Here is a 9,617-nt window from a genome sequence, read left to right on the forward strand (position 1 = left end):
GAGGACGGTGCCGGCCCAGTGTCCTTGTGACTCAGATAAGAAGGGGTGAGACGCTGGCTCGCACCGAAATGAGAACCGCCAGCCTTACTGTGAGCTCGCTTATCTAGAAGACACGCGTCCACCTTCCTTAGAGAGATCTGGGGAAGGGATCCTATTAAAGATGTGGCCTCCACGCACCCGGGAAGCAAAGCCTCTGGCGAAGGCCAGCGGGCCGCGCAGGTCTTTCATTTCCTGCAGGAAACCTGACGGCTCCCTGTCTGGAGATGTGTCCGCTCACGCAGGAGCAGGGAGCCGGAGTGGAAGAGCCCTTCACACTTTCACGTCACGGATTCAGGCTCCTTGAAGAGACGCCTGTCCAGAGACGCGCCCGCCGACTCCGCCCCCTCTGAGCACCCTCATGGGCAAGTTGGGGCTCGCTCTTTGGAACCAAGTAAGGGGGTGACCCAGAGCCAGGCAGGCGACAAGGAGGAGGGAGGAGAGAGGTGTGCAGAGCTGGGGGACAGAGCAGCCCTGGGAGGGCCCGCCAGCGGCTCGAAGGCCGAGGGGACAGCCGCACAGAGGGGACAGGTGGAGGGAAGGGAGGCCGCGGCAGAGGACAGAGGGTGGAAGAAGGAGAGCCCGAGGGGAAAGGCCTCGAGGGCTCGGCACACAGCCCCCTGGCCACCACTTTCTCAGGGACTCTTGTCAACACCGACACTTGCCGTGGGAATTTCCAGCGGTGGGTCACCTTCTCGCGGCCGAGGACAGAGATCCAGGGGGTCACGCCCATCTTTCCAGCCGGGCAGGACCCAGATGTTTCCAGACCCGGGACCAGGCGGTACTGAGAGGCCGAGCGGTCATTTTCCAAAGAGGCCTGGGACACACAGGAGTCTTGGTTAAAGGGAGGGAAGACACAGCCAGGACCCCCGGGGTCATGATGACGTGTGTGCTCAGACCTTTGACCCTTGTCCTCCTGAGCCCCACGGCTGGGAGGACCGCAGTCTGCAGTCCACACACCCCGTCGTCCCTCACAGCGCACGTGGGCATCTCCAAAAGTAATCCCCAACGTGGCATAAGCTGTCTCCCTCGATAGGCTGCCTAGAGAACTCTTTTTCATCCCTCAAGGCCCTGTTCAAACGAGCCTCCTTCGTGAGACCCTCCCTGATCCCCACAGGCCCAAACAGGGTCAGCCGTGACCTCTGCCATGAGCCTCCGACACTGTAGGGACTCCCAGCGGGAGTGCCTTGTCCTTACGCGTCTGTGTGCCCGGCGTGGGGAACAATACCAGGAACAGACAGGGATGCCACACACTTGGGAACTAACGGATGAGCAAATAAAGAAGTCTGACTTGGGGCGCCTGGGTGGCGCAGTCGGTTAAGTGTCCGACTTCAGCCAGGTCGCGATCTCACGGTCTGTGAGTTCGAGCCCCGCGTCGGGCTTTGTGCTGACAGCTCAGAGCCTGGAGCCTGTTTCCGATTCTGTGTCTCCCTCTCTCTCTGCCCCTCCCCCGTTCATGCTCTGTCTCTCTCTGTCCCAAAAATAAATAAACGTTGAAAAAAAAAAAATTTAAGAAGTCTGACTAGAGCGTGAGCTTCTCAGCTCACGCAGAATTAAATCAAATCCCAGAACTTTGAAGCCAACGGGGCTCGGTGTTCACCAAGCCCTTCTCACATCCCTGGAAATACTTTTCTAATCTATGCCAATCTGTACACATAGGAGGCTTTCAGTGTTTTTATTGACTTCTCAGGGGCGCCTGGGTGGCTCAGTCAGTTGAGTGGCCGACTTCAGCTCAGTTCGTGATCTCACAGTTTGTGGGTTCCAGCCTCACGTCGGGCTCTGTGCTGACAGCTCGGAGCCTGGAGCCTGCTTCGGATTCTGTGTCTCCCTCTCTCTCTGCCTCTCCCCTGCTTGCACTCTCTCTCTCCCTCTCTCTCTCTCTCTCAAAAATAAACATTAAAAAAAAATTACTTCTCTGAATTCTCATAGTAATATTTGCTTGCTCATATAAAAATCTGGAAAGAACAGAAAACAATAAAGGAGAAAATGTATAACCCACCTACCTGAAGTATCGTTAACATTTAGCAAACTACAGTCTTTTCTGTGCATTGTGCTCTCCCTGCACAGCTGAGACCGTAGGTTTCAGCACAGTTGTAATGAGTGTGTACCTGATACTTTCTGTCTTGCTGATTTCATTAAAGGAAGCCGCGCAGATACATTAAATTTCATCCCACTGACACACCACCACCAACCCCACCCGCCTGGCATCTTCGTTAGGTGGCGCCGCACTCCCCGTCCGGCTCCAGGCTGTGCTCAGCCGCTCACGAGTCTCAGGCACTTGTCAGGTCCTGCTGTTCCCGGCGCCACTGCCCTGAACCTCCGGGAGGAAGGTGTGTGTGTCTGGGCAGCACCAGACGTGGGCTCCGGAAGGGCCTCCTCTCCGCCAGCTCGGGTGCAGGGGACGCTACGTGCGCTGGGGCCCGCGAGCTGACCCTAAAGGCAGCACCCCTGGTGTCCAGAGGCACTGGAGGTGAGCTCAAGGGGCAGGACCTGCCTGTCTTCTTGCCATGACCCACCCAGAGCCTCCACAGAGCCCAGCACGTGGTGGGTGAGTGAATGAATGAGTGAATGAATGAGTGAATGAATGAGTGAGTGAATGAGTGAGTGACTGAGTGAATGACTGAGTGAATGAATGAGTGAATGAATGAGTCAATGAATGAGTGAATGAGTGAGTGAATGAATGAGTGAGTGAATGAGTGAGTGACTGAGTGAATGACTGAGTGAATGAATGAGTGAATGAATGAGTCAATGAATGAGTGAATGAATGAGTCAATGAGTGAGTGACTGAATGAGTGAATGAGTGAGTCAATGAGTGAGTGAATGAGTGAATGAACGAGTGAATGAATGAGTGACTGAGCGGTGCCCCGCCGGGGGTGGGTGAGCTGTGCCTTCCACGTGTCACACCCCACGACGGCAAACACAGAACCCCAAGCCTCTGGGGAAGTCTGGGGACATAATGTGGCAGTGGCAGGACAGTGTTCTAAGTGACTGGGCCAGAGTGCGGCGGGGCGGCCAGACCACGGCCCCAGCTGAGCCTCGAACACTAAGGAAGCGTGAGGCCCCCGTCTCCCACCCCCTCCCTCTCTCACACCTACACACTCACTGCTACGCACCTGTGCCTCTCCGATGGCATCCGGGGCAACCAGCTGGACAGGAAGCCCGCCAGGTGAGGAAGGTCATAGCGGGGCTCTCCTGTGGTCACCCGAGGAGCGGCTCTTGTGTGACGGCCGCTCGGCGGACAAAGCGGGTCAGCAAGCCCGAGGGCATCTGTCCAGTGGGTCACTCGCCGGGCCCCACACCTGAGAGCCAGGGGTGAACAACGTGTGTCCCTCCTTGCGGCGCCCACCTCTCTGTCCCCCACACCACCACCCCCAGAGCCCCAGCACCTCACGTGGCAGGTGTGCCCCCAGTCCTGGTGACCCAGCCTCGTGACAGCTCCCAACATGGCCCTCCCTCCGTCCCTGCCCCTCTGCCCCAAGTCACATCCCTCACACCTAACTGGCCCCACCGCCGTCCCCCCGCCCTCAAACCCACCTTCGCAGGGCAGCACAGAAATCGCTGGAAAATGCAAATCTGACCGTGCCGCCCCTTCCTCTGCTTCAGACCCTGGAAAGGCTTCCCGGAGCTGCCGGATAAAAGCCAAGTCCTCGCGGGTGGCCCCCCTCGGCCTGGCTCTCTTCCGTGCCACGCCCTTCCCACCCCACCTGCCACACACGCTCTCCCAGCCCCTGGAGAGCCCAACCGCTCACCACCCAGGGCTCCTCTGCCTGGAACGCTGGCAATGTCCCCCCCCCCCCCCACCTTCTTCATCTGCCTGCCAGGCCCTCCCTCCGCAGGACTCCCAGGCGACCACCACCTCCTCCGGGAAGCCGTCCCTAACTCCTCAGGCTACTCCGTTAACACCCTGCACCTGTCCATCAGGGTGTCCGTGGTAATCAGTGTGCGCTTAGCACTGGCACCCCCCAGCCTGACACCCACTGAAACAGAAGCCCCAAGAGTGGGCACCTGTTACCCTAGGGCCTGGAGCACAGAGGTGCCACAAGACATTGTTAAGTGACAAATACAGTGCGGGGCCAGGGGCTGTGACAGTGGGGAGAGCCACGTGTGTCAACCCAGGAGAGTGGGCGGGGCTGAGGGTATCTCCCTGTATAATGAGGGGAAGGGCTGGGGCGTCTCCCTGGAGAGGGGGCGGAGCTGGGGAGAGTGGGCGGGGCGGGGCGGCTCTCAGCATAGTGGGCGGGGCCGGGAGTGTCCTCGGAGAGGGGGCGGGGCGGGGGCGGCTCCCCGGGGGAGTGGGCGGGGCTGGGAGGTCTCCCTGGAGAGCGGGCGGGGCTGGGTCCTTTCCCAGGGTCTGTAACGCCTGAGCTGAGTTCTGATGGATGAGGACCCGTGAGCCAGCTGGGGAGCAGAAGCCAGGGTAGTCTCACTTCCGGCTGAGAGCAAGCTTCCAGTCCCGCTGGGGAGACTGGGGATAATCCCACATGGCCTGTGCTCAGTGAGTTTGAGAGCACTCCTTAAGACAGGTGCCAGAGAATAAGCAGGAGGCAGGTGCGAAGGGCCTTACAAGCAGGACAAGCATTTAGAAGAGGGAGCATGAAAGGATTTACGCAGGGGATGCCCCTGCTCTGGCTGCAGAAAGCGGGCATAGGACCGAGGCTGGGGACAGGAAGGCCAGTGTGGAGGCCACTGCAGCCATCCGGGGGGTGGGGCCTGTACTCTGCCCGGGAGGAGAGAAAGAGCAAAATTGGAGAGTCATCAGACAGGACTGACAGGGCTTGGTGACAGGAGGGATATGGGGTTAGGAGAGAAAGGATCATCCCCAAATCCTGCCCTGAGCAGCTCTAGAAGGTGCATTCCCCGAGACCCAGAATGCAGGAGAAAGAAGGGGCCGGAGGTGCTGACACAGCACTTTTCCGGGGCTGGGACAAACCGTGCACAGGCCAGACAGGCCTGGAGCTCAGGACAGATGCCAACAGGGCTGTGGTTCAGTTCAGAAAAGATTCGTCGAGCCCCTGGGACGAAAGGCCAGTGCTCACAAGTGTGAGCACCACAGAGCTGTGGGAGTGGGGTGCACAGCTCCCAGAGGGACCCCAGACACGGCCTGGGATGCCCGGCAAGTGCCGGGGAGCTGGCGGTGCAAGGTGGGGAGAGGCGCACGAAGGGCAGGTCGCCAGAGCCCCCAGTGTCCTTCTGGCCACCTGACACTCGGAAGTTGCCGTGTAGCCCCTGGAGGGGGTGATCAAAACTCTGACACGGTCAGATGTCTGGCCACGTTGGGAGACAGTCAGACAGAGGGTAACAGACCCCACCAGCCACGGCCCCCCTACTTTCTCATAACAGAACCCACGGTTTGCTCAGTCCTTCACCTCCCACGGGGCCAAATGTCTCAGAGAAGGGGGCTACACCTGTGGGCCCAGGGGTCGAGTCACAGCTGGTCGGAGGCCACTGCGGTGACCCCAGTGCCCTTCACGGGCCAAGGACGCCCCTGGAATGAGAAGAAGTGGGCAGGAAAAGAGGGGCAGGATTAGGATGAAGTGGACACAGAAGTAAGGACGTGCTTTCAACAGCACCGTCCACACCGCTCGCCCACAAGAGGCACCACGCAGACTAAACCCAGAACTACAAAATGAGTCTCGCTCACTTTGGAAGAATTTAAGCCACATAAAAATATTCCCTGACCGAAAGGAACCTCAATCAGAAATCAGCAACAGAAAGATCGCAGAAGCCTCCAACACTTACGGGCTAAATACCACACTTCCAAATAACCCACGGGCCGCACAGGAGATGGGGAGAGACGGAGAATATTTTGAACAAAAAGAAAACACAACAAATTGGAATTTGCTGCACAAGCGGTACTTGGGGAGCTGATAGGCTGTAAGGCTACAGGGATCAAACGCCTGCATCAGAGAAGAGAGGAGGCCCTGAGTGAACGACTTCGGCTCTTACATTAAGAAATTAGGAAAAAGAAGAGAAAACAACCCTAAGTAAACCAAAGAAAGGAGAATCAGGGTTGGAAATCACTGAAATAGAGAACATAAAGGCATTAGAAAAAATCCATCCAACCAAAAGCTGGATCTCTGAGAAATTAAAAAAAATGGGGGCGCCTGGGTGGCTCAGTCGGTTAAGCGGCCGACTTCAGCCCAGGTCGTGATCTCGCGGTCCATGAGTTTGAGCCCCGCATCGGGCTCTGGGCTGACAGCTCGGAGCCTGGAGCCTGCTTCGGATGCTGTGTCTCCCTCTCTCTCTGCCCCTCCCCTGCTCATGCTCTCTCTGTCTCTCAAAAATAATAAACAAATGTTTTTTAAAAAGGTATTAAAAAATAAACATTTTTTTAAAAATTGATGACTCTGTAGCCAGACCAATCAGAAAAAAGAGAATAGTCGAAAATTTGTCAGTCTGAGGAATGAGAAGATAACATCCCTACAGATTCTCAGATGCCAATAGGATATTAGGAAATATTGTAAATAACTCCATGCCAATTCGTCTGACAGCTCAGAGGAAATTTAAAGCCTGGTTTATTGTGAAAGATGCAAACCACTGAAGTTCACACAAGAAAAAATAAATAATGTGAGTAATCCTATATCTAGTGAAAAACTGAATTTGTAGTTTAAAAACTTCCCACAAGGAAGCCCCAGACGGCTTCAGTGGTAAATCCTAAATAACAGAAGTTCTACACAAACTCATCCAGAAAACTGAAGGGAAGGAAATATTCCCAATTCATTCTATGAGACTAGAATTACCAAGATACCACAACAAAACAAAGACATTATAAGAAAATGCAGACCAAATTCCTCACAAACACAGGCACAAAAATTCTAAACCACAATTTAGCAAATTGAATCCAACAATATACAAAAAGGACAAAACACCACAATCATTGGGATTTAGCCAATGAAAGCAAGGTTGGTTTAAGGCTTGAAAAATCAATGACTAGAACTCACATATTAACCAACTAAAAAAAGGAAAATATATATGATATAATTTCAGAAAACGTATTTGATAACATTCAATACACATTCATGATGAAAACCCTTCCGAAAACTAGGAATAGAACAAACCACCTCAACCCGATACAGGGTACCTACAAAAAGCCTACAGCTAACAGCAGACTGAACGGTTAAATGCTGAGAGCTTCCCCCTGGGATGGAGAATCATTCGTCCCCACTCTCACGACCTATTCGACATGAAGTTCTGGCTAGTACCGTAAGACAAGAAAAAGAAATCGAAAGCATCCAGATTAAAAAGGAAGAAGCGAAACTGTCTTTATTCAGAGATGTCACGAATATCCAATAATCTATGGAGAAAATGTGGTTAAACTCTCCAAAAAAGTTACTAGAACTGATGCGTGAGTTCAAAAGGTTTCAGGATAAACGCTCAACATAGAAAACTCCGTGGTATTTCTACATATTGGCCATCAACAACCAGAAATTGAAATGAACAATGCCAATTACAGGAGCATCAAAACTATGACACAGGGAGAGTTCTGATCAAGGACACGCACCGTCTGTGCCCTGAAAATCACAAAACGTGGCTGAGAAAAATTTGAGATGTAGGAAATGGCAGGACGCATAGCAGGGTCATGGGTCAGAGGCTCAAGATGGTTCAGAGGCCAACTTCCCGACTGACCCATAGGTTCAATGCGATCCCGATTAAAACCTCAGTGGGCTTTTTAACAGACATTTAGGAGCTTATTCTAAAGTTTATGTGGAAACGCAAAGGACCTAAAGAAGCCAAACAACTTTGAAAAAGAAAGTGGGAGGATGCACGCTGCCTGATTTCCAGAGTCATTACTGAGCTGAAATAATTGAGACAGTATGGAGCTGGGACAAAAACAGACACAAAGATCCGTGGAACAAAGCAGACCCCACACGGCCGTGGACTACTGGCTTTCAACAAGTGGGCAAAGGCCGTTCGGCAGAGGGGGAAGAGTCCTTCCCGCAAATAACGCTGTAACAACTGGAAATCTATACGCAAAAAAATTAGCTTTGACCCTTACCTCACACCATGTACAGAAATTCACTTACGATGGACTGCAGATTTCCATGTAAAACGTCAAGGTATGAAAATGTCCAGAGGACAGCGTGGGAGAAAATCCTGGTGACCTTGGGTCGGGCTGGTCACCGGATCTATGCATTAGCGCAGGACCTCTGCGCAGCGCGCCCAGCGCCACGGGCCTGCGCGCCTCGTTGGCTGCACGCCTGGCAGCCGTCACCCCTTCTCCCCCAGAGCTCTCCCTCTGGGAGCCACGCCCCCCCCCCCCCCCCCCCCCCGTACTTCGTAGCAGCCATGTGTCTGGGTAGGACTGACCCCGTGCCAGTTCCCAGGTGGTCCCCACCTGGCACACACCATCCTTTGTATGACACAATGACTGATTCAGGCCCAGGAAGTGATGCCAACCTAAGTCAAGCAGCATATGGATTCCCTTGTCCGAATCAGCCCAGTCCAGCCACAGGGGACTTCTGCCCCGTGGCTGGGGCAGAAGACATTCTCTCTTGCAGCCCACACGGGAGCAGGATGAATGTGTCGTCCACAGGGTGGGGGCAGCCACCGTGCCCTGGGGAGAAGTCAGCCTGAGAAAGAAGCCAGCACCCAGAGGAGAGTGGAGTCTAGGGAGCTAATGGGAATCAGAGCCTGAGCCCTGATCAAACCATGCCTGAAGTTAGTCACTTCTGCAATTCTGTCATCTGAGATGATGAATCGTCTTTATTGCAGAAGTCTATTGGAATTCATTTTCCTCCGTTACCTGCAACCAAAAACATCCTCACTGATCCGGGAGCAAAGAAGAAGGCCATTAACTGCATCTGGTAACACGGCAGAGTGGGGGGCGGGGGGAGCGTCTTTCCAGAGAGGAGGTCCTTTAGCTTTGATCTATAGGATGGGTAGGAGTTCACGAAGAACCAAGAAAGGTAAGAGTGATGGGGGCTGAGTCCGCCAGGCAGCTGGTCACCTCCAAGTGACCTTGAGGGCAGCCCGGCAGCCTCCTCTCCGTTCAGCCAGCCGGTACGGAGGGCCTCTGCCAGGCCAAGTGAGTGCAAAGAAGTCAGGAGAACCTGCTGGAGAAACCCCAGGGCATAACAAAGGACACACCCAGCTGTGCAGTCATTCAGAATCTTCAATCTTGCAAGTTGCCTCCTGCCTGGGAGGGCCTGGAGACCAAGACCAGGTGGGGTCTGGAATTTTCCCAGCCTGGGCACTCCTCACCCACAGCCCCGTGTGCCTTTGTCTCACAGCCAACAACCTCAACAACAAATCCACGTGTGATCATGACATCCCCAAATGAGTACAATGAATCTTTTTTCCTTTTGAAAAACAATCCTCTCTCTCTTGGGCTGAAATCAAACCCCAGCCTTCCATGTGGCCTGTTAGCTTCCCGCTGATGAGTTCCAGCACATTATCTCATGTGAACTTCACAGCAGCCCTGGAATGGGGGCGGGCGGGGGGGGGGGGGGCGGGCATTACTGGCCCCAGGTAGCAGGTGGAGACCCGGAATGGCTTGCTCAAGGCAACAAAGCTAATATCTGCTGGAGGCGAGACTTGACAGAAGCTTTTGGGGCCAGTTCCTGGGCCCTGCACTGCCTCTC

The 9,617-nt window shown here is 54.3% G+C and overlaps 1 long non-coding RNA gene across 1 annotated transcript; it reads right to left on the bottom strand.

The window, feature by feature from the left end:
- Positions 1-212: 212 nt before the first annotated feature.
- LOC147572176 (uncharacterized) lies at positions 213-3,811 on the bottom strand. The gene is made up of 3 exons (XR_015245821.1): positions 3,571-3,811; positions 3,150-3,335; positions 213-853 (listed from the first exon to the last, which is right to left on the bottom strand). It is a non-coding gene; the product is annotated as an uncharacterized LOC147572176 (long non-coding RNA).
- Positions 3,812-9,617: the final 5,806 nt, after the last annotated feature.

The sequence above is a fragment of the Puma concolor genome, chromosome E4 (assembly GCF_028749965.1).
Source record: "Puma concolor isolate L17-30 chromosome E4, mPumCon1.1.hap2, whole genome shotgun sequence".
In the NCBI taxonomy this organism is placed as follows: Eukaryota; Metazoa; Chordata; class Mammalia; order Carnivora; family Felidae; genus Puma; species Puma concolor.